Raw genomic sequence first — 23,321 nt, 5'->3', positions numbered from 1 at the left:
CTATTTTAAATGGTATTGCTTCCTTCATTTCAGTGTTATGATTGCTCATATAGAAATATGATGTATCGTCATATATCGACCTTCGATTCCGCAATTTTTCACTTTTTAGATCTAGAAGCATCTTTTGTAGATTCCATTGGATTTTCTACATAGGCTATCATGTGGTCGGAGAATAAATACTATTCTACCTTCTTTCTTTACAATCTGGATGCATTTTAATTCTTTTTTTTTCTCTCCCTGATTGCACCTGCTACAACCCAAAACACAATGTGGTGTGGAAATGATGAGAGAAGTTACCTTTGTCTAATCCTCCTCTTAGAAGCAAAGTTTTTAGTCTTTTACCAGCAAGTAAGGTGATAGCTGCAGGTTTTTTGGTACCTGTTTTTATTTGATTGAGGAAGTTCCCTTCTATTCCTGTTGAGAGGTGTATTTTAAATGTAGAGTAGATACTGTATTTTAATGGTTTTTTGCCTATTTAGATGTTCAGAAGACTTTCTTGTTTTTTTCTTTATTATACAGTGAATTGATCTTGATTGCCTTGCTAATGTTAAACCAAAATCATACTATTGAGATCAACTTCACTTGCTCCTGAGGTCTTATTTTTATTTTTACATTTAATTTGCTAAAATTTGGCTTTGAATTTTTGCATCAGTGTTCATAAGGGACATTGGTACGTACTTTTCCCTTCTTGCAATATCCGTATCTGGTTTTGAAGTAAGTATAATACGAGCCTCATTGAATGAGTCAGGAGGTAATCCCTCCTCCTCAATTTTCTAGAGGAGTTTGTGTTGCGTTAGAATTATTTCCTCCTTAAATGTTTGGTAGAATTTCCATTGCAGTAATCTGGGCCTGGAGTTTTGTTTGCGGGGAGGACTTAAACTACAAATTCCATTTCTTTTTTTTTTATGTTTTGTTTATTTTTGAGAGAGAGAGAGAGAGACAGAGCACGAGCAAGGGAGGGACAGAGAGAGAGGGAGACACAGAATCCAAAGCGGGCTCCAGGCTCTGAGCTGTCAGCGCAGAACCCGACGCGGGGCTCAAACCCAAAAACCGTGAGGTCATGACCTGAGGCGAAGTCGGACGCTCAACCGACCGAGCCACCCAGGCACCCCTACAAATTCCATGTCTATAATAGATACAGGACTCTTCAGATTATCTATTCTTGAGTACCTTTTGGAGAATTGGCCCTTGTTACCCACATTGCTGAAATTATTGACTTACCTTTTATTTTCTGTAGAATCTGGAATGATATTACCTCTTTCATTCATGGTGTGGATAATTTGTCTTCTCTCTCTCTCTCTCTCTCTCTTCCCTTCTTTCTTCTTTCCTCTGCTCTCTTCATCCTTCCTTCCCTCCTTTCTTTCTCTCTATGTGTCTGTCTCTGTATCTCTCTGAATCTGCCTAGAAGTTTATCAATTATATTGACTTTATATCAATTATATTGATCCATCTTATGGTTTCGTTTATTTTCTCCACTGTTTTCCTGTTTTTTGTTCTTGTTTTTGTTTTTACTTTACCAATTTCCTCCTTGATCTGTATTATCTCCCTTCTTGTATGCAACATAGGTTTAATTCGCTCCTCTTTTTCCAGTTTCTTAAGGTAGAAGTTAAGGGTATTGATGTCAGATCTTTCTCCTCTTCTAAAATAGAAGTTTAATGCTATTAAGTTCCCTGTGAGTACCGTTTTTTGTATCATCTTATATCTTCTGATATGTGTTTTTATTCTCATTTAGTTCAATAATGCTTTGATTTCCTTTTTTTTCCCTTTTCTTTCTTTTTGTTGTTTTGTTTTGATTTTATTTGTTCGTTTATTTTTTGGAGTCCTAAGTAATTTAGAATGGTGTGGTTAGTTTCCAAATATTTGGGGAATTTTTTGAAGTTCTTGTAACTGTGGATTTCTAACTTAATCTCGTCGTGGTCAGAGAACATGGTTTGTATCACTTGACTCCTTCTAAATTTATTAAGACCTGTTTTGTGGCCCATAATATGGTCTATTTTGTTGACTGTATTGTGTGCACTTAAAAAGAATGTGTATTCTGCTGTTATTGGGTGAAGCATTCTGTAAATGTTAATTAGGTCGAGAGGTTTGACCGTACTGTTCACGTTTTCTATATCCTTACTGTTCTTATTTGTTTGTTCCATCAATTATGGAGAGAAGGGAATTGAAATATCTGCCTATAATCGTGGATTTGTATATTTCTCCTTGCAATTAGGTCAGCTTTTGTAATCATGTACTTTGGAGGTGTACTATTAAGGGCAAAAATATTTGCCCTGTGTCTTCTCAATGAATTGACCTCATGTATCACTATGCAGTAAGTTTCTTTATCCACGATAATATTTTTTGCTCGAAATTTACTACATAGGTAAATATAGCTATGTCAACTTTCGGTGTTTATTTTTTTAATGTTTATTATATTTATTTTTAATTTTTTTTTTAATTTTTGAGAGAGAGAGAGAGAGAGAGAGAGAGAGAGAGACAGAGCATGAGCTGGGGAGGGTTAGAGAGAGGGAGACACAGAATCTGAAGCAGGCTCCAGGCTCCGAGCTGTCAGCACAGAGCCTGACACGGGGCTTGAACTCACAGACCGTGAGATCGTGACCTGAACCAAAGCGAGACATTTACCTGACTGAGCCACCCAGGTGCCCCCTATTGTATTTATTTTTGAGAGAGACAGAACAAGAGTAGGGGAGAGGCAGAGAGAGAGGGAGACAGAATCTGAAGCAGGCTCCAGGCTCTGAACTGTCAGCACAGAGCCTGATGTGGGGCTCGAACCCACAAACCACGAGATCATGACCTGAGCCAAAGTCAGACGCTTAACCAAGCAAGCCACCCGGGTGCCCCTAGCTATGGTAGCTTTCTTCTGATCAACTTTCTCTTGATTTTACCATGTTATGTCACTTTTCCTTTTTATTTATGCCTTTTTTACTTAGAGTGAGTCTCTTGTAGGCAATTTACAGTTGGATCTGGCTCCCCCAAACCCAAATCTAATAATCTTTGTCTTTTAATCATATTTAGACCATTTACATTTAATGTGATCATTGATAACTAGTTTAAACCCATCATGTCACCATTTTTTCTTTCTGTTTTTCCTATCTGTTCTTTACTTCCTTCTCCCTCTTTTTTTCTGTCTTCTTTGGGATAGAACTAAAATTTTTCTATGATTTGTTTTAATCTTCTTTGTTGTGCACATTCTTTTCAAGTGAACATAAGACATTTGCCATAACAGACAATAGTCTGGACCACAAAATAAGTATCAATAAATTTACAAAGTGTCAAGTCATACAAGGTATGTTGCTAGAGCTTGATCTCTGATTATATTGGTATGTGTTTGTATAGTGCTATCTTAGAGCATCATAATTGGATTCCCATGGTCCATTCAATGCCATTAACATGTACACATAGAGCAGATGCCTGGAGTCCCTTTGACCTAGATATAGAAATGGGAAACAACCAGAAAGCAGAGGGGATTAGGAAGGGTGACTGAAAGGAGACATGAGCAGATCTGGGTTTCTTTGATCCCCTGAAACACTAGTCCTGGAATGATTTTCTGCCAGTTAAGTATCAAGCTTTCAGGGAAGAATATAGAGCAGATTAGAACTAGATGGAAAAGCCAAAGGAAACATCATGATTCAAGTCTACAAAATCCCCACGGATATGAGAAGGATTGCTTGGATTGCCCACCAGACCCCTGAAAAGTAGAACTATTTCTGCACTCTGCCTGTCTTTTAAATATAAATACTGCAAAATAATAAGTTAGAACAAATAAGATGAGGCTTAGATTTCTATTTCACTCAGTATGAAGTTGAAGCTTTTTTGAATAAGTGGATGGATGAAAAGATGTCTTGCCAGGAAGAAATGATAGCACAGATCCAAAGCCTAGACTCGACTATGGAGTGACTCATGAAGTTAAGGGTGATTAATATATACAGATTCTGAGCTGGATGTCCACTGATGTGACCTAATGAGACAGCCCTGATGGAAAGACAGACAATGTGATTCCGTGCGTGATTTTGGAGCTCATTCAGAAATCTTTGTGGCCAATCTGCCTCAAGGGGAGGCGGATGTAACCTGTGAACACTTTTGATTTCAGTGACTAAATTAGATTTAGTCGCTTAGTAGAAGCAAAGGAAATACAAATATCGCTCCTGGGAAGGTGGTAATACCACACGCCCCACTCCCTTGGCTTTAGATAGACGACACTACTTGAAATAGGTGACATAACTGCCAAGCACAGAGGCATGCCCGCTCCTTTTGCCGGTGTCTTGGCTCTCTATCCCAGCTCCTAAGAGGTCTAGAGCACGACGACAGGGAGGCAACCACCTTTTGCGTAGCTGACAGCAAGAGGACACTTCATACAAGTCCTACGAGTTTCAGTTCAGTGGGGATCTACTCTCAGTAGCTTTGGATTCTTTTCCATAGTTCATTGCTTTCTAATCAGTCGCGCCCCTTGTCAGAAAGAGCTCCTCTTAGACTCCCAGAGTAGAACAAATCCATAAGTCAGACACAATGAAATTTTGTTACTGTTTTCTCTTTGGTTTTTTTTTTCTCCCCCCTCCTATCTGCACATCTCCGTTGGCTCAGAGAACAGACGCGATGTAGTGTCCAGGATAGCACAAAACACATGTCTGGAAACATTTTTAACTACTATTATGGACAAGCCTTGGGCCCAGAGAATTCTGCCCTTTCACTGCAGTCCGTTATCTTATTTATCTTTGAGCAAACTCTCACGGATATTTTATCAACCAGGCCTTCGACCACACCGTGAAGACAGGCATCAGAGGCCGGTTGCATAACATAGACACAGAAGCTATGGAACATAGGATTTCTGGGTCTGATACATGCAGCCTGTCTCCTCTCATTAGCATCCCGATTTCCAGATAAAGCCGATTGGCCTACAAAAAAAGAAAGTGTTTCTCCGCAAATTAATTATATAAACACAAACCCCAGGAGAATGATTAAACTACTTAGGAAAACCAAGTACTTAGGAAACCCAACTCTTCGTGCTCTCCAGAAATGCCTTCTTCTTCTTACTCTTTTTTTAAAGTCACGCTTATCACAGACGTGCTACCTACTCATTAAAGCAGGTCCCCTAAGGGTTTTTGTTGGACAATGTTGTGTTGACCCAACTGTAATTACCCTATGCATTTGGAAGAAACAAAATTACATTTATTTTGAGACAGTCTATCATCCATAGGCCCAGAATACTGATTTTATTGAGTTGGTTTCGACATTATAGCCTCAACTTTTATTGAGAGATGCTATTGAGAAATAGCTTTATTATTTCCCGTCAAGATTTTGTTCCAAGCATCATCTACTTATTCCTCATTGTCGCAGAGATGATCAATTTATTTTAGAATTAATTGAGGGCAAAAACTTAGCTCCCCTAAGAGATTTATATGAAATATCCTTAGGGACAATGAAAGGTATGTAACTGGCATGCTTTCCGTTTTGCTCTGTTCACAGGTAATTTGAAAACCAATTTCACAGCTAAACTTTCTAGCTAAGCAGGCCCTCCAGGTGATTCCGATTCATGCTAAAGTTTGAGAAAGCCGTGCTCTGCATTATTTCCAACGTATTGCTCTTCCTGGGGTAGTTTCTTTACTCCTCTTGGGGGAAATAACTTGGCAATTCAAATCTCGTGCACTCACGCCGTTATTTTCCGATTCTCCATGCTATGGGATTGATGTCTGTGACCCCCTACAACGTGTACGTTAAAACCCTAGCCCTGTGCTGGGGCCGTCTTTGGAGATGGGGCCTCTGAGGAAGTAACTAAGGTCACCTGAGGTCCTAAGGCTGGAACCCCGATCTTGTAAGATTAGAATTAGTGTCATTTTTAGAACAGAACACAGAGAGCACACTGTCTTCTGCTCCCTTCCTCTGCCCTTCCCTCCCTCTCTCTCTGTCTTTCTCCCTTTCTCTCTGCGTATGCACAAAGAAGAGATCACAGGACCACACTGTGAAATAGTGGTTACCGACAGGCTAAGAGAAGAAGCCCCAGGCTGCGACTTACCTTGCGGGCTCCTTGCTGTCGATCGCTCAACCTCCAGAACCGTAAGAAATACATTTCTGTTGCTTACGTCTCGCAGTCTGTGGGTTTTTCGGTCCCGGCGGCCCGAGCTGATGAATGGCAGTACTTTAACTCCATTCCACCCTGGACAGTAACAAGGTATGTGTTAACGTATGAGGATTTTCTTTTTAGTTCAATTACTACCTTGCTGTTTAACCTGCAACCCATTTTTCCACCTCACTCCCCACAGTGATTTGCACGATACCCGAATGAGACAGTAACTTTAATGAGCCTTCTCTCTTTCGAGTCTGCGGATTCTTCAGGGTTGGAGGAGAGCTTAGTAATCGTCCGGTGAGAAACGTTTTATTTTATAAATGAGAAAATGCAAGTCCAGAGAGCTCGTTGGTCTTAGGACCAAAATGAAAGCCAATATCCCTGGGTCCTCAATCGTGTTGATTGTTTCCGGAGGCCAACACATGGCACCAACTCCAAGTTCCCGATTGCCTGTAAGCCAGCTGGTTAGAATACAGCTCTCTTGATCCCCATTTCGTCATTCAGCGTAACTTGTCTTACGGGGAAAGCTAGCCACAGTGAAATTACACTCTGATTCATATTTTTCAAAGACACGGGAAGCCACACGGACTTACGTTCAAATTTGGCATTGCCCCATGCTAACAGCGTGACCAGGGCAAGTGCCTAACTTCTAACGAAGCTCAGTTTCTGATCCGTAATAGAACATGACACCTTTGTCATGAGCTGCTCGTGGGAAGTCAGTGGATCGTTCATGTGGGACACCCAGCATAGTGTTGGGAATGTGCCATAGATGTAGGTTCTCTGGACTTTGTATATTCTTCTCCCACACGATCGACCACTTGCAAGGGGTAAATTTTTACTTGAGTTCCCAGCTGGCTTCCTTCTTTGCCATCAGTGTAGTTTCGAAGGCACTACCCGATAGGTCCCAGGAGAAGTAAAAGTAAGACCGAGAATACAAGATGGCCCCGCCAATGACCGTAGCAGGTAAGAATGGCCAGTAGGGGACAATCACAGGGAGCAGGAAGGAGGGGAATTGACAGGCAGAATGGGAAACTTCTGGGCAACATGAACTCATATGGTGTCTGGAGGTCGGCAGCTTACATGGAAAAAGAACAGTCACAGGAAGATGAATTTCTCTGAAGTGATGGGCTCTAGGTACGCTTTATGAGAGACATGAGATGGAGGGTTATTTGAGAAGCTATCTGCAGCGTGCCTTAGACCTTCAATGAAGACGTCTCCGGAAAAACACGTGACTCATACATGCTAGGAGTAAAGCATGACAGTCACTACTGCGTTTTTCCGAATTTACACAAATTCGAGCCACGTGCAAAATTTTAAGACTCACATTTGGTCGGAAGCACATCAATCTGTCATCTTGAGGAGATTCACAATTTCCCAGGAGAAAATGTAATTCTTGAACTTTTTTTTTCATTTGCCAGAAGGATCTTTGAATTTTTTTTCATGCAGATTTGAATCACATTAGTAGATGCCTATGTAAAAAAAAATCAGAGGTCAGAAGTTCTTTGGCAAAAAAGTAACCGCCTTCTCCTTCTGATCCCCATTCTCAGCCACAGAAGCTAGAACTTTCAAGTCCTTCTGTATTTCTCTCGCTTCCAGATAACATGCTTATGGCAGTGTTTCATAATTTATTGTTTGTAAAGCATATATACTGACTGATAACGTAAAAGAGGAACTTACCCTACTCTCAGGGTCACGGTATTTACGCTACGTAGAATACAGCAAGAACCTCTTCAGTCCTGAATTTTTATATTTACGATTTGGATTTTTTTCCCCGTGGTGATGCTCACAGTTTTATTCTATTCTATTCTATTCTATTCTATTCTATTCTATTCTATTCTATTATTATTTTGAAAGAGAGGGCACAAGCGAGCGAAGGGCAGTGAGAGAGAGAAATGGGGAAAGAGAGAGAGAATCCCACAAGGGGCAGAGAGAGAGAAGCGGGGCTCGCCCAAAGCGGGCCTTGTGCTCATCCGACACAGGGTTTGAACTCACCCACCCTAAGATCATGACCTGAGCCTAAGTCTGATGCTTAACCGACTGAGCCATCCAGATGCCCCAATGCTTACCACTTTAAATAGTATATTTAAACTTCTGAAGCTTCTTGAATAAACATTATAGCAGATGCCTGACTTCACGCCATCGAAGTGGAGTCTTACTCATGTTGGCCTTTTCACCGCTTCTTCTCCTTCCTGCCTCCCTGCCTCCATTCTCCCACCTGTCAACTTAACATCACTTGTATGAGATCAAGACTGAAAACGCAATCATGGTGTCCCACAACCCAAATGAGGGCTTGTTAACTTTTCCTATAGATTCATTCTAAAACTTGAAAAAACAATTCACCCTAACATAACTATGTGAAATTTTTAGTCTACAGAGCCATAGTGGAGATCAGGATTATATTGTCTTCTTGGGAATAATACCCACTCCAGAGAAAAGATTTCTAACATGTAGATTGAGTAGAATTTCTCTCTCCTTTTTTGGAATACTCTGTTAATGACTCAGAAACATTTCCATTTTATTTTGCTTTATATTTGGATCCTGAGTTTCTTTCCCCCAATTGGAGGTCCTTCCTTCCTTCTTTCCTTCCTTCCTTCTTTCCTTCTTTGCTTCCTTCCTTCTTTCCTTCTTTCCTTCCTTCGTTCCTTCCTTCCTCTCCTTCCCCTTCCTTCCTTCCTTCCTTCCTTCCTCTTCCTTCTTTCCTTCCTTCCTTCTTCTCCTTCCTTCCTACTTTCCTTTCCTTCCTTCCCCCATCCCCCTCTCCCTCCCTCCCTCCCTCCCTCCTTCCCTCTTGTCTGCTGATAAAACAATACTGTGTCTTCCCCACGTCCTCAAAAATGCACAGTCTGTCCTCGATTCCACTTATAAAAGCACCCGGTTTCTTTACTGCAAACACACTTCCTGGATCCTCCCAAACTGCCTTTTCTATCTCAATCCAGCTGCTTCTTGGCTTCTGTCCCAGAACATCTCGCAGTTCTCCGTTCCATTCCATAAGGACGGGCGTCGAGGGAAGGGTTAACGGCCTAGCTGTTCTGAGGACAAACAACTGTTCAGTGAAGTTCTTTGCCTCTGCTCCCTCTGTTTCTGCCCGCCTCTATTCTCCCAGACCTCTGGTCTAGAGTCTGTCCCAAACTCTTCCCAGAAGACCAGCTTCTCCACCATCATATCCCTTCCTCAGCCTATTCTGAGCTAAGGGCCTTCCCTTTTATCCATCAACCCACCTTTATCGGGCTTTTGTCTTCTTTCAGTGTCTTGCGATCTCTCAACCACCAATGACAGTGACCCCCTCCCATGTTCCTTCCCTCTGTTTGAGCGGCCATTCTGCTTATTTCATTCAGATTCCTCTGGGGTTTCATGGGCAGACTTGGTGATGGTCAGTTTGTCCCCCTGGATGAGGAGAAAGCAGAAGGCTTTGGCAGGTGTGGAGCAGAAGTGAACGAGCCCGGCAGATGAGAATCGGGTAGCATCCTGCTTCTCTCATGGATTCCGAGTTCTCTTGCTGTTTCTGTCTTGTCCCCAGGCCCCCACTGGCCACTTTTCTACTCACTTGGTCACGAAGCAGGTGGAACAGGAAGGGGGAAAAACTTGGGGAACCCCGTCTTCCATGGTTGTTCTTATTCTGTCCTGTCTTCAAAGTTAACAGTCCACTGAAGATGGTGACAGATAAAAACCATGCCTGCCTTGCGAGAGTAGTTAAACATTTGTACTAATTTAGCCACTCAGAGACCCTTGAAAAAGCGGGTCTTTTTGTTGCTTTGCATGGCAACGCGTAGAGCGTGGGTTTAGAGACTATCACCCGACAACAAGCGTCAATGTATATGAAGGTCATACACAGGAGGGAGAAGGGAGAGGTGGGCGGGCTGACCAGGGCTGCTTGGCTGTGCTGACTCCTGAGAATCACACGGAAGATTTGCCTGTGGGGGAGACACCAAGAGAACCCTAAGGAAGAGGTCCATAGTGAGAAATACAGGCGTCTCAGGTAGGGGTTTGTGTGGCTCCCTCCCATGAGCCTATTCAAAAACATAGGAGTCCATGCACAACAGTAAGTTCCAAGGTCCTGGGGCCACTGACTAGGTTTTGTTCTTTGGTCCCTTCCTGCCTCACTATGCCTTGTGTTTCCTCTTGACAAAGTAAGGAGGGAACATCTTACAGGGAACAGAATAATTCAGGCTTTGGACAGTTGACCTTTGTTAGCTGCCTCCATCTTGGGCAACTTCCATACATTCTCTGTGCCTCAGGTCCCTCCTCTGTGGCACAAGAGATAGGGAGGAAATGTTGACAAATGGGGGGCAGATGCTCACCATTAAAAATGGCAGCCGCCACTCAAGAAGCGTCTTGTTAGAGGGGCGCCTGGGTGGCTCAGTCAGCTGAGCGTCTTACTCTTCATTTTGGTTCAGGTCACAATCCCAGGGTCGTTGGATTGAGCCCCACGTCAAGCTCTATGCTGAGCATGGAGCCTGATTAAGATTCTCTCCCTCTTTCTCTCTCTGTCTCTGCCTCTCTTCCCCACTCATGCTCTCTCTCTAAAATAAAAAAATAAAACAAAATAAAATAAAAATTAAATTAAAACATTAAAAAAAAGGATTTTGTTAGAGTAGGGGAAGAAAAATAAACAGAAAAGAAAAATACGGTCTACATTCAAAGGGGAAAAAAAACCGCTCCGCAAGACGCTCCGCAGCTCAATTTTTAAGAGTGACCTTCTTGTCACCTCTGGCCTGCCTTTCCCCGCTGGGTTTGGGAATCCGTGAGGCCGGGTTGGCTGTAGGCAATAGATCGGAACTTGCCCTCTGGAATTCTCTTCTTGAGCCATTAGCTAGCGTGAGACGGTCTTTGTTCAGCCATACCTTCAGGACGATGGAGTCACATCATGCCGACCGCCGGCCTTTCTGTCTCTCCCTCACGTGGCCCTCAGCCGTGGGAGGCATACAGGGGACAAAGCGTAAGGAGGCGCTCATTCAGAGAGTCCCGCCCTAGTCCAGGCCCATGTGGCCCTACTGGGGTCCCCAGATCCCCTCCTCGTCAGCGCACGCAAATATGACCCAGGATACTGACGTCGAACATCAGTGCACGGCGCTCACAAACACGCAGAACTGCCTGCATTACGACCCCACCTCCCGTTTTATTTTTTTTTAAGCTTATTTATTTGTTTTGAGACAGAGAGAGGCAGAGAAAGAGAGAGAGAGAGCGCGCATGAGTGGAGGAGGGGCACAGAGGGAGAGAGAGAATTCCATGCTCGGAGCAGAGCCCCACGTGGGGCTCCATCCGACAGCCCTGAGATCACGACCTGAACCGAAACCGAGAACCGGACGCTCAACTGACTGAGCCACCCAGGTGCCCTCAACCTCCCGTTTTAGAGCTAGGTTTTTAACCCGGACACGTCCAGTTAGCAGGTGACTTCCTGTGACCTCACGGAGAACAAACCGCACAGCAGAGGAGGGAGGGCAATGGCATTCTTGCCCAGACGCTGTGTCGCGCAGAGTACCTGGAGGCTTCCTTGCGCCATTTTGTTTCCTCCTCACAAGCGGTCAGCCTGACCCTTCTGATGAGGAGCTCAGGTTTTAAGAAGTGATCCGGACCTTCGAGACCTCAGTTCACAGAGCCGGAGGCACGGATGGATGAGGAACCGGCCAGGGTCGCGAGGGCCTACCCGTGTGTTTGGTTGTGCCGGCCGGACCGATTTCCTGGCTCACATATTGGAAACTGGACCATTGAATGAGCCTGGGGAGCAGCAATTCTGGTTAGAGGGATGAGGGAAAATATCTCCCAACTTTGCCATTAAGGGACATCCGCTTTTGCAGACCGTATGGTCCAGGATGGATGGCCTCTTTCCTACAGGACCGAGGCAAGCTTTACGTGCAAATCAGAAATTTGTGTGCACAACTGTGTGTGCGTGTGTGTGTGTGTGTGAGAGAGAGAGAGAGAGGGAGGGAGGGAGGGAGGGAGGGAGGGACGGAGAGGTGAGTCATTAAAGAAGCAGTTCAGCTAAATAAAGGATCTCATTATGTGAGCTATTTTTATTCCTCGAATGTCTGCCTTCCTCTCCCCCCCTCCTTGAGGTTCCTACTGAAATCTGACAATCAGGGTTGAACTTCACTGTCAGCTTCCATTAGGCAAATCAAGCAGGAAAAAAGGGAGCGGTGCGTCTGGCCTTGGCGGGGAGCTGAGTCAGCAGTGATAATCTGCTCGAGCTGGTGGGGGCCAGCTACCAAAGGCTTTAATTAGTCAGCCGAGGTGTCGTCGCCACCCCCCGCCCGCCCCCCTTCCTGTCCCCTCACCCACCAGGCTCTGAGATGAGTCCCTTCCCCTGCCTTCTCTGCCTCTAATTCCTGGGAACGCAGCTGGAACGGTGCATACCCAGGGCCGGGCCCCTTGAGCACGCTGCCCCTGTCAAGGGCATTTCCTCCCTGTCGAACTGATGCGCCCCGATGCACCTGCCCTGGCCGTCTCGCCCCCTCCCTCTCTTGGCTCACCCACTGTGAGCAAGCCTGGACCCCTCCTGGGAAAATGAGGCCAAAGCCTCATCGATTTCTTTCCCAGAGGACTCAAAAGCACCCCATCTCCCTCCCTGACCCAGCCTCCCTCTCGCCTTTATCACGCATGCAGCCATTCATTCAAAACAAGATCACCCTATGGGCTCAGGCTGGGTGGATTGGGAGAGGAGGTCTCTTGATCTAAAAAGAGATGTTCAATGTAAAGGGGACAGAGGGACACAGGACAGGTGGCTGTGGTCTAGAAAAATTAATTGGAGCAAATGGACCACAGCCAGCCAAAGTACAGGACGGAAGATATTATGCACAATAAGGTTAAGAGCTCTGGGAGCTCCAGGAGTTCAGAGGATGACCCATTTCTAGAAAAGAATGCTTCAGGGAGTGTCCTTGGAGCTGGGTTTTAAAGGTTGAATATGGTATAGGGACGCTGGGGTGGCGTCTGACTCTTCTTTTAAAAAATATTTTTCAATGTTTACTTATTTTTGAGAGAAAGACAGAGTATAAGCGGGGTAGGGGCAGAGAGAGAGGGAGACACAGAATCTGAAGCAGGTTCTGTGCTGTCAGCACAGAGCCCGATGCGGGGCTCGAACTTACGGACCGCGAGATCATGACCTGAGCTGAAGTTGGACGCTCAACCGACCGAGCCACCCAGGTGCCCCAAGTGTACTTACTCTTGATCTTGGCTCAGGTGGTTCATGATTTCAAGCCCCGCATCGGGCCCTGCGATGACAGTGAGGAGCCTGCTTGGGATTCTGTCTCTCCCTCTCTCTGCCCCTTCCTCTCTAGCACTCTCTCTCAAAAAATAAATAAATCAGCTTTTAAAAACAAAGTTTGAGTAAGATATAATCAAGTAAGACAGGGGACCTGCTGGTCTCCAGTGAGTGGGGGTCCCTCGGGCATCATCTGAGAGGGCCCCCCACTCTATCCTGCTCCTCGGGACTCAGTCCTGCCTCCTGTTCTGTGGACTGCTGGACGCTGCCATCATGGCTCTCGTCTCCCCACCCTTGCCCACGCTGGGTCACATGATGGCTGCTACCACCACGGAGGCTAAACTGATGTCACTTCCGCATGCTTCTGGCAGCTTCTCCATGCCAACTGTCCACACTGGGGTTGAGTACGGCCCTCTCTATGAGGTTGAGTACGGGCCTCTCTATGGGGTTGAGTACAGGCCTCTCTACGGGGTTGAGTATGGCCTCTCTATGGGGTTGAGTATGGCCTCTCTGTGGGGTTGAGTATGGCCTCTCTGTGGGGTTGAGTATGGCCTCTCTGTGGGGTTGAGTATGGCCTCTCTGTGGAGTGGAATATGGCCTCTCTGTGGGGTTGAGTATGGCCTCTCTGTGGGGTTGAGTACGGGCCTCTCTACGGGGTTGAGTACGGGCCTCTCTACGGGGTTGAGTACGGGCCTCTCTACGGAGTTGAGTACGGGCCTCTCTACGGGGTTGAGTATGGCCCTCTCTATGGGGTTGAGTATGGCCTCTCTGTGGGGTTGAGTATGGCCTCTCTGTGGGGTTGAGTATGGCCTCTCTGTGGGGTTGAGTATGGCCTCTCTGTGGAGTGGAATATGGCCTCTCTGTGGGGTTGAGTATGGCCTCTCTGTGGGGTTGAGTATGACCTCTCTGTGGGGTTGAGTATGGCCTCTCTGTGGGGTTGAGTATGGCCTCTCTGTGGAGTGGAATATGGCCTCTCTGTGGGGTTGAGTATGGCCTCTCTGTGGAGTGGAATATGGCCTCTCTGTGGGGTTGAGTATGGCCTCTCTGTGGGGTTGAGTATGGCCTCTCTGTGGGGTTGAGTATGGCCTCTCTGTGGAGTGGAGTATGGCCTCTCTGTGGGGTTGAGTATGGCCTCTCTGTGGGGTTGAGTACGGCCTCTCTGTGGAGTGGAGTACGGCCTCTCTGTGGGGTTGAGTACGGCCTCTCTGTGGGGTTGAGTACGGCCTCTCTGTGGGGTTGAGTATGGCCTCTCTGTGGGGTTGAGAACGGCCTCTCTGTGGAGTTGAGTGTGGCCTCTCTGTGGGGTTGAGTATGGCCTCTCTGTGGGGTTGAGTGTGGCCTCTCTGTGGAGTTGAGTGTGGCCTCTCTGTGGGGTTGAGTATGGCCTCTCTGTGGAGTTGAGTGTGGCCTCTCTGTGGGGTTGAGTATGGCCTCTCTGTGGAGTTGAGTGTGGCCTCTCTATGGGGTTGAGTATGGCCTCTCTGTGGAGTTGAGTGTGGCCTCTCTGTGGGGTTGAGTATGGCCTCTCTGTGGGGTTGAGTATGGCCTCTCTGTGGAGTTGAGTGTGGCCTCTCTGTGGGGTTGAGTATGGCCTCTCTGTGGGGTTGAGTATGGCCTCTCTGTGGAGTTGAGTGTGGCCTCTCTATGGGGTTGAGTATGGCCTCTCTGTGGAGTTGAGTGTGGCCTCTCTGTGGGGTTGAGTATGGCCTCTCTATGGGGTTGAGTATGGCCTCTCTGTGGGGTTGAGTATGGCCTCTCTGTGGAGTGGAATATGGCCTCTCTGTGGGGTTGAGTATGGCCTCTCTGTGGGGTTGAGTGTGACCATGGCTAGGCCATGTCTCCTTTTAGCCATTGGCCCTTGATGGTTCTGTTTACTCAGTTTCTTGGAATACCAAGGTTTCCAGAGTCTGGCAGTCACTCTCTTTAGGATCTTGGATGGATTCCCTTAAGATGAGGCTCAAAGATGGTCAGTGTGTCACCAGCTTAAATGCTTCCACCTTGCTACCAACAACCGTCCACGCGGCTCTGTGCCCCATACCTAGTACCTTTATTATGTGGTCCAGGGGAGCAAGGGGGCCAGGGTGCTGCTCCCCAGTGGGTTTGGGAATCTCAGTCTTGGGCGATCATCATCCCGTGGACTTTCCTCACACTGAGTCGATGACACCGTCAGACAAATAGCACCGTTGGTAGCCGGTTGCTTTGTCGGCCACTCTGGTTCTCACCATACGCCCTGCTCAGGGCTCCTGTCTCTGTATTTAACTGAATCTAACTGAGCTAGAGGGTGACTCAATTCATCAGAGACCCATTCAGAGGCTGGATTCTCTTACTCCTCGTATGCTTTCGGGAAAACACACACACACATGCACCCACACGTGCACGTAAAACAAGGCTGCTGTGTCCCCCTCTTGGCAATAGTCAGATTTTCAAAGGCAACAGTCATTGCTTTCCAGTTCTGCCTCCTCAATCCCAAGCCACTCATTCCAATTCCTGCCGGGTGAAGTCATGAGCCCGTGCGCGCAGGTGGGAGGGTGGGGTACCTCGACGCCCCTCCGTTCTTCCAGATCTCTTCCCTACGGGGCCACGCTGCTGGCTTGTTCTCTGCGGGGCTCAGTCCCTGTCTCCAGAAGCTGGGGATACTGACCTAGCCCTGCAGTTCTTGTAGTCGCGAGCATTGAGATATGATATCATGGAGAGTTCCGGAAACCCAAAGCTCTAACACCCGTGAGGCTTTGGTGTCCCATTATACACTTGGCACTCTTCCGGAGGGAGGGCTCCTCCAAGAGATTTCGACCTCAGGAAACCAGGACCGTGCCTTTGAGTGGATTTTGACCCCGAGTTCGCCCTGTCACTAGCAATGCAGAGGGAAGAGCCCGGCCTTGGGCAGAACGCCATCCATGCTGCTGGCATCGATGTCCCTGTCCGTAAACTCGGGACAAGGGGACCACCTTCCAGGGCGCTTCGTGAGGCGCTTCAAGGAAGAGATGTGTGAACACGCTTGGCACAGAGCAATTGAGTGACTGCCAGGCTGTACTGGAGATTGAGCTCCGTTCTCAGCAGCCCAACGACGAAGGGGAGGGAGAGGACAAAACCCCACATACAGCCCTGCCCGTGCTCCCCGAGTGACCGCTGAACCCAGGGCGCCAATCAGGCGAGCAAGGCTCTGGTAGATCTTTCGTCTCAAATAAGAGGCTGAGACGTAAGGATGCCGTTATCACGTGCTGTTTCGTGGGTAAATATAACAGATCTCGATGAGCGTGTCTCAGAGGAGGACACCCCAGCAGCACAGGCAGTATAGACGAGGCAGTAGAAGTGGGTCGCTCGATGCAGCCGCTTGCACCTGGGCCGAGGCGGCCAGAGATTCCCATTTGCTTTCCCTGCACGAGCCCAGATTTGGGCCGCCCCGGGCAAGCGTGCAGGGCCGGGGACAGAGGGGCTGGACGGGCTAGTGGGAGCCAGGGACGGTTGTACCCTGCCGTCCCATCCTCTGCTCTGGCTGCACAAAATGAGGGTGCATTACGGAGGCCCGCTGAGCCTTTGATTTCCCCCAGCGGCCAGCCCGACGGCCACTTTCCTGGAAATGGGAGTGTAGGTTTCAGCTGCTGGCAGAGGGGAGAAGGGTTCCACGTTCGCCGGGCGCTGTGCCGCCGGTGGTCCGTCCCGTTCTCCCCTACCCTGTCCCCAGTTTCCCCAGCAGCCCCTTCAAAGGCTGCCCACCTCCCTCCGCAGGAAACTGGCCGGGATCCGAAGCCTTCTAGTTAGAGATACTGCGTCTCACAGCACCTCAGTGGAAGAAAGCAGTCATGGGGGAAGCTGTGTATTTGTCCCACAATACACCTTCTCTCCATCCTTCCTCCCCTTCCCTCTCTCCCTTCCTCCCCCCTCCCCCTCTTTTTCTTGTTGCAAAATGAAACAAAACAAAAACACAACCCAACAAAATCAGAAGACTTTTTCCCCCCCTCTACCAACAAAGCGATCTCAAGAAAGTGACTCTTCTGGAATTGAAACGTGCGGAGGAAGCACCCAGGGGATCTTGGTGAAATGCAGATTCAGATTCAGTGCCTCTGGGGTCTGACCTCAGCTTCTCTGGCTCTTGCAAGCGCTCAGGTAACGCCGATGTTGCGTGAACCACCCGGTCCATGGACCAAACTTTGGAGCGGCAAGTGTCTAATGGCCGACACATCGGGTCACACCCCCTCTCGAAACCTGAGGTGGCTCCCTGTTGCCTATGCAGTAAACTCGAGACTCTGGAAATCACACAGGAACTTTCAGCTTCTGGTCATTCATCCATTCATTCCTTCAGTTCATCAGCAAATGTTCGTCAAGTGCTTCCTAATGGCTAGAGCCCTACTGTTCCTTTCCAGATGCATCTCTTACCAGCCCTTTCCACGGCAGCTCGGAGCCTGGAAGCTGCTTCGGATTCTGTGTCTCCCTCTCTCTCTCTCTCTCTCTGTGCCCCTCCTCCGCCCACACTCTGTCTCAGTTAGTTTTGTGACATCAACTTTTACTTTGGAAAAGTTGCAGATTTACAGAAAAGTTATAAAGATAGCACCAGAGCATTCCCAAGTTTTCCTATGTCCTCTAGAACTGTCACCCTATATTAGGATGGTACCTTGGTGGGAAGCCTGGGTGGCTCAGTCAGTTAAGCGACTGACTCTTGGTTTCAGCTCATGTCATTATCCCACGGATCGTGAGATCGAGCCCCACGTCGGGCTCTGCACTGGCAGCACAGAGCCTGCTTGGGATTCTCTCCCTTCCTCTCTCTCTGCCCCTCCCTGTGCTCTCTCTTTCTCTCTCAAAATAAATAAACTTAAAAAAAAAAGGATGCTACTTTGTCCTAATTCATGAATGAATATTGCTATGTCGTGATGCCTTAAATTCTACACTTTATTCAGATTTCCTTACTTTTTTTTTCATTTCTTTTCTTTAACATTTATTCATTCCTGAGAGTAAGAGAGACAGAGCATGAGCAGGGGAGGGGCAGAGAGAGAGGGAGACACCAAATCCAAAGCAGGCTCCAGGCTCGGAGCTGTCAGCCCAGAGCCCGGCGCGGGGCTCGAACTCACGGGCTGCGAGATCATGACCTGAGCCGAAGTCAGACGCTCAACCGACTGAGCCACCCAGGCGCCCCAAGATTTCCTTACTTTTTGCTTAACGCCCTTTTCTTTCTTTGTTGCTTCAGGATCCCATCGTAATGATCAACCTTGATCACCTGTAGTTGACTGTTTGACGTCTTGGAGTCATGAGTCCGAATCCTTACCGCGCCTACCACCCCTGGGGGGTTGCAGGGGTCACATTTCACCCCTTCCAACCGCAGATCCCAACATCCGTGCTTTGCTTCCTGCCCCACAGGGAACGTCCGTGACTGAAAACTTGCCACCGCTCCAGAAGGGAGACTCTTGTCGGCGATTCCCTCTCACTCCGGCTCTGACCGACCCTGGTGCCTCCTCTTGTGGCCCCTGTGTGACGTGACGTCCCCCCTCCTCTTGGGAATGGTAAGTGGTAAACTCTTCTCTCGAGGCAGTCGTCTCCGTGTCTGTCGTCTTACCATACCTGATTAGAGCAAACCCCAGGTACGTTTCAAAATGATTGGTGTGGCCAGCTGGGCGGCTCGGTGACGGACCGTGATGACGTGCCTCTCCGCTGCTCTTGGCTTACTAATCGAATTCAAAGAATGGCATGCATGGCCTGGAAAGGCACCATGGGCTGTTGACCCGCTTACCCTTAGCTGCCACTGCCTTCTGCTCAGCTCTGCCTTGGTTTGCTGCCCTAAGTAATTGTGGGACCTGAAGGAGAAATCCCTACATAGCTTAGGGTAGCCGGGTCTGGACGACAGTCCCCAGTCTACATACCCCACGGACGCTTAAGATGTGTCTAGTGTCTGGGCAAAGGGCGCAGGGGACACCAAGGGTAATTGGCTAACTTACAAGGCTAAGGCTGGAAAGGCTTCCTAAAGGTTAAGGGGGGTGAACGTGACCTACATTCTGAGCAGCACCTGGGCCCCCCCATGGAAATTCTAGAGGCTGGGCTTTGTGTCTACTCTTTTTCAAACTGTCTTAGGTTAGCGTCTCCCCTCCCCATCCTCCTTATTGGGGTTGCCTCACACATCTGTAATTTAGAGGGCTTTGGGGGTCACATTCTGTGTTCCATCCTGGGATCCCCCGAATTCCTACCTGACTCCTTTTATTTGCCCACGTGAAGCTTCGCCCTTTGTGTTGTAAAGCTCTACGGCTTTTAACCGCTATCGAGCGCGTGTCATGTATCTGCCATCACAGGATCACACAGATTGCTTTGGCCACCTCTTCCAAAACCCCACGTGCCTCCTCTCTTCAGCCCCCACTCCCTTCCCCGAATCCCGTGGCAACCACTGATCTGTCTGCAATCTCTATAGTTTGGTCTATTCTAGAACATCATAGGGAGGGCATCGTTCATATGTAGCCCTTTCAGACTGGCTTCTTTCACCTAGCAATGTGTGTTTAAGATGCATCCGTGCCTTTTTGTGGCTTGCCCATTTGCTCCTGTTTATCGTTGCGTAGTATTTTCCTGTATAGACATACCACAGTTTATTTATTCACCTGTAGAAGAGCATCGCGGCTGCCTCCAGTTTTTAGTGATTACAAATAAAGCTGCCACGAACATTTGCATGTCGGCTTTTGCGTGCATGTAAGTTTTCCAATTACTTGTGTATCAGACTTAATTTTACCCAATGAACATTTAGCGGGGAAGGGGTCAACATTTAAACAATTTCCTTGGAGCTGCTCTTAGGGGGTTGTGTAAATGAACAGAATCCCAAATCACCTCGTCGCCACATCCCCCCGCAAGAGTGAAATGATAGATCCAACAGTTGTCCCAGGAGGGAGAACTAAGTTACATACGTTATGTGGGAGAGCTTGGTCTTGAAGGCCGAGGTGAACACTACAGTTTAATTCAACAATCACCTGTTTTTGATTTGTTTTGTTTTGTTTTGTTTTCCAGATGAGGGAAGGGGAGGGAGAGAGAGAGAGAGAGAGAGAGAGAGAGAGAGAGAGAGAGAGAATCTTAAGCAGGCTCTACGCCCAGTGCCGAGCCTGACGTGGGGCTCAATCCCACAACCTTCGGACCATGACCTGAGCGGAAATCAAGAGTCAGACGCCCAACTGACTGAGCCACCCAGGCGCCCCTCCCCTGGTTATTTTGAAAGCAGCTGCTTAACAAGTAGATTTGAGGGGAGGTGAAATCTAGCACTTGATTCTAAAAGCAGTGGTTTCCAGCTACACAATCTGGTTTGGAAATTGGCAGCTGACTTCAGCCATTTTCAAGTAATACGGCTCCTTGCCGCCTGTCTGATTTCCTCTGCAGCCGGGCTTCTCCGCGTCCTGTGAATACAGTCCTCCCTTCCGAGTATTCATCCACCTGCTATGTATGCTCTTCTCCTCTTCCCTCACAAATCCAAATCTGACCGAATCCTTTGGGATTCGGTCCCTCCCCCCCACTTTCGGTCATCAAATCATCTTAGGCGGTCTTATTTCCAACGTTTCCACTTTACCTCCCGCCGAGGTTGGCCCTTCTGTCGAATAATTAATGGAATACTTAAACACGTATTCAGAATCCACTCTGTCCCTGACTTTTTGCTCGGCTTTAGTTGATGGGGAATGTTTTCCAAAGGGGCCTGTGCTCACTTTCACTCTTCACCCCTGTTACCTTGCCCTTTAATCTTCTTCTCCAATGAAATAATAGGATATGCCCACGGGTAAGGATGTCTTTTTCTCCTGCATCCTTAAAAATACCCCTAACGGGAATGGGTGCATTACGATAATGGCTACCGTTGACGGAGCGCTTACAAGGCGTTGACGTCGTTCTCAGTGCTTTGCTGATGGCCGTCCGGAGATGTCTTCATATCCTCTCGGGACTGGCTCCACAGGTTAGGAGCCTAAGGCAGACACAGTTAGGTAGTTTGGCCCAGCCATTAAATGGCATGACCAGGATTGGAGCTGGAGGAGGAGGACACAGGGCATTTGCTGGCCCCCATTCCCACCCCCACCTGCACATACACAAACTGCTTTAACCACTATGCCCTCCCGTCTCTCTGGTAAGCAAGTGCTCAAAGACTTGATGCTTTTTTAATTTACACTTCTTCATGGAATGAGCCAGGCACCAGCCCCCTTGTGACTTGCACCCAACAACTCAAGAAAATAACATGCTCGAGAGACTGAGAAGACTAGCCACAGGCTGGGAGAAAATACTGGCAAAAGACACAACCGCGAAGAGCCTGGTACCCAAAATATACCAAGAACGCTGACAGGCCAACGGTAAAGAAACAGCTCAATTAAAAAATAGGCTAGGGACACCCGGGTGGCTCGGTCGGTTGAGTGGCTGACTTCAGGGCAGGTCACGATCTCACAGTTGGTGAGTTCGAGCCCCGCGTCGGGCTCACTGCTGTCAGCTCAGAACCCGCTTCGGATCCTCTGTCCCCCTCTCTCTCTGCCCCTCTCCCGCTCATGCTCTCGCTGTAAAAAAAAAAAATGAATAAACATTAAAAAAAAAAGTAGGCCAAAGACCTTAACAGACAGCTCACCAATGAAGATCCACATACGGCAAATGCACATATGGAAATATGCCCCACGTCATATGCCGTCAAGGAGATGCAAGTCAAAACAGCTATGAGAAAGCCCCGCTCATCTATAAGAAGGGCCAAAATCCAACGCAACAACAACACCAAATGCTGGTGAGCACTGGAGAACAACGGGAAGTCTCGTTCGCTGCTGGTGGGAACGCAAAAGGGAGCAGCCACTTTGGAAGACAGGCTGACAGTTTCTTAGCACATAATCTAACCATCGCACTCCGGTTTTTGAAAGGAGTTGAAAACCGTGTCCGCACAAGAGCCAGAACACGGGTGTTTATAGCCGCGGTACCCATAATCGTCAAAACTCGGACGCAACTAAGATGTCCTTCGGCAAGTTGAATGGATAAACAAAACTGGCACATCCAGACGATGGAATATTATTCTGCGCTAAAAAGAAATGAGCTATCGAGCGTGTTACTGAGGGAAAGCAGCCTTTTGAAAGGACTACATGCTTTATGATTTCAACCATACGACAGTCTCGAGAAGGCAAACCTGCAGAGACAGGAAAACGATCGTTGGATGCCAGGGGTAGGAGGGGAGGATGGGATGAATACACAGAGCGAGGAGGGCAGTGAAATTTTTTTCCCCGATACTCTAACAGTGGATAGCCGTCTTTTATTCTTTTGTCAACCCCCCCCCCAGAATGTGCAACCCCAGGAGTGAACCCTAAAGGAAACTGTGGACTTTGGGCGACTGTGACGTGTCCACGTAGGCTTGTCAATTGCAACAAACGTAACGCTCCGGAGGTGGATGTTGGTAAATGGGGGAGGCTGTGCATGTGTGGGGATGGGGGTGTGTGTGCGGGAATTCTCTTACCTTCCTCTTAATTTTGCTGTAACCCTAAAACAGCTCTAAAACAGCCTCTTAAAAAATAAACAAGGTATCCATCGGATTTCAAAGTCTCCCCCCAATGGGTCCTGCCTCCTCTCTTTGAGATGTGCTTGACTCTAGCACAGGTGGGTGGGTGTCCCACTTTACCGTGCCCCCGGAAGGATTTTTTCTGCAGCTTTGGGGTAATTCTCAAGCCTTTCTTAGAACTTTCCCCCGGAGAATATTCCATGTCCGGGATGCCGGAGTGGGTGGACACGCATGCCTTTATTTATCGATTCAAACATGCCCGATTTATTCAAGTTGTAGGGACAGTCCTGTGGCCTCGGGGAATGTGAGTAATTTTCAGAGGCCGTGTCGAAACCAAATCCAAGTGACAAATGTATCTTTAAGTAACAACTTACAGATCTTATAGCCAAGGAAGGCTGCCCTGAACAGAGATGGCTGTACATCTATTATTCTAAGTATCCTTTGTCCTGACACAATTTTTCCCTAAAGCCTTTGAAATGTTAAATTTCTGGCAGGCAGGCCCACGTGAATTCCAACAACTGGCTTGATGGATTTTTTTTTTTTTTCAGTTTTTTCCGTGAATCATGTCACATGCCAGAAATACCCTGTGACAAGCAGGCCGCCGGTAT

The 23,321-nt window shown here is 47.7% G+C and overlaps 1 long non-coding RNA gene across 1 annotated transcript in view; it reads left to right on the top strand.

The window, feature by feature from the left end:
- The first annotated feature begins 6,311 nt into the window (after nucleotides 1-6,311).
- Nucleotides 6,312-23,321, top strand: part of LOC122210167 — a 32,407-nt gene continuing 15,397 nt past the window's right edge. Inside the window, exons 1-2 of the long non-coding RNA XR_006197949.1 lie at nucleotides 6,312-6,358; nucleotides 18,606-18,748. This is a non-coding gene — a long non-coding RNA (uncharacterized LOC122210167). The remainder of the gene's footprint in view (nucleotides 6,359-18,605; nucleotides 18,749-23,321) is intronic.

This window comes from Panthera leo, chromosome E3, assembly GCF_018350215.1.
Source record: "Panthera leo isolate Ple1 chromosome E3, P.leo_Ple1_pat1.1, whole genome shotgun sequence".
NCBI classification, from domain to species: domain Eukaryota; kingdom Metazoa; phylum Chordata; class Mammalia; order Carnivora; family Felidae; genus Panthera; species Panthera leo.
The sequence above is the reverse complement of the archived record's forward strand: the minus strand, read 5'-3'. Positions and strand labels throughout refer to the sequence as shown.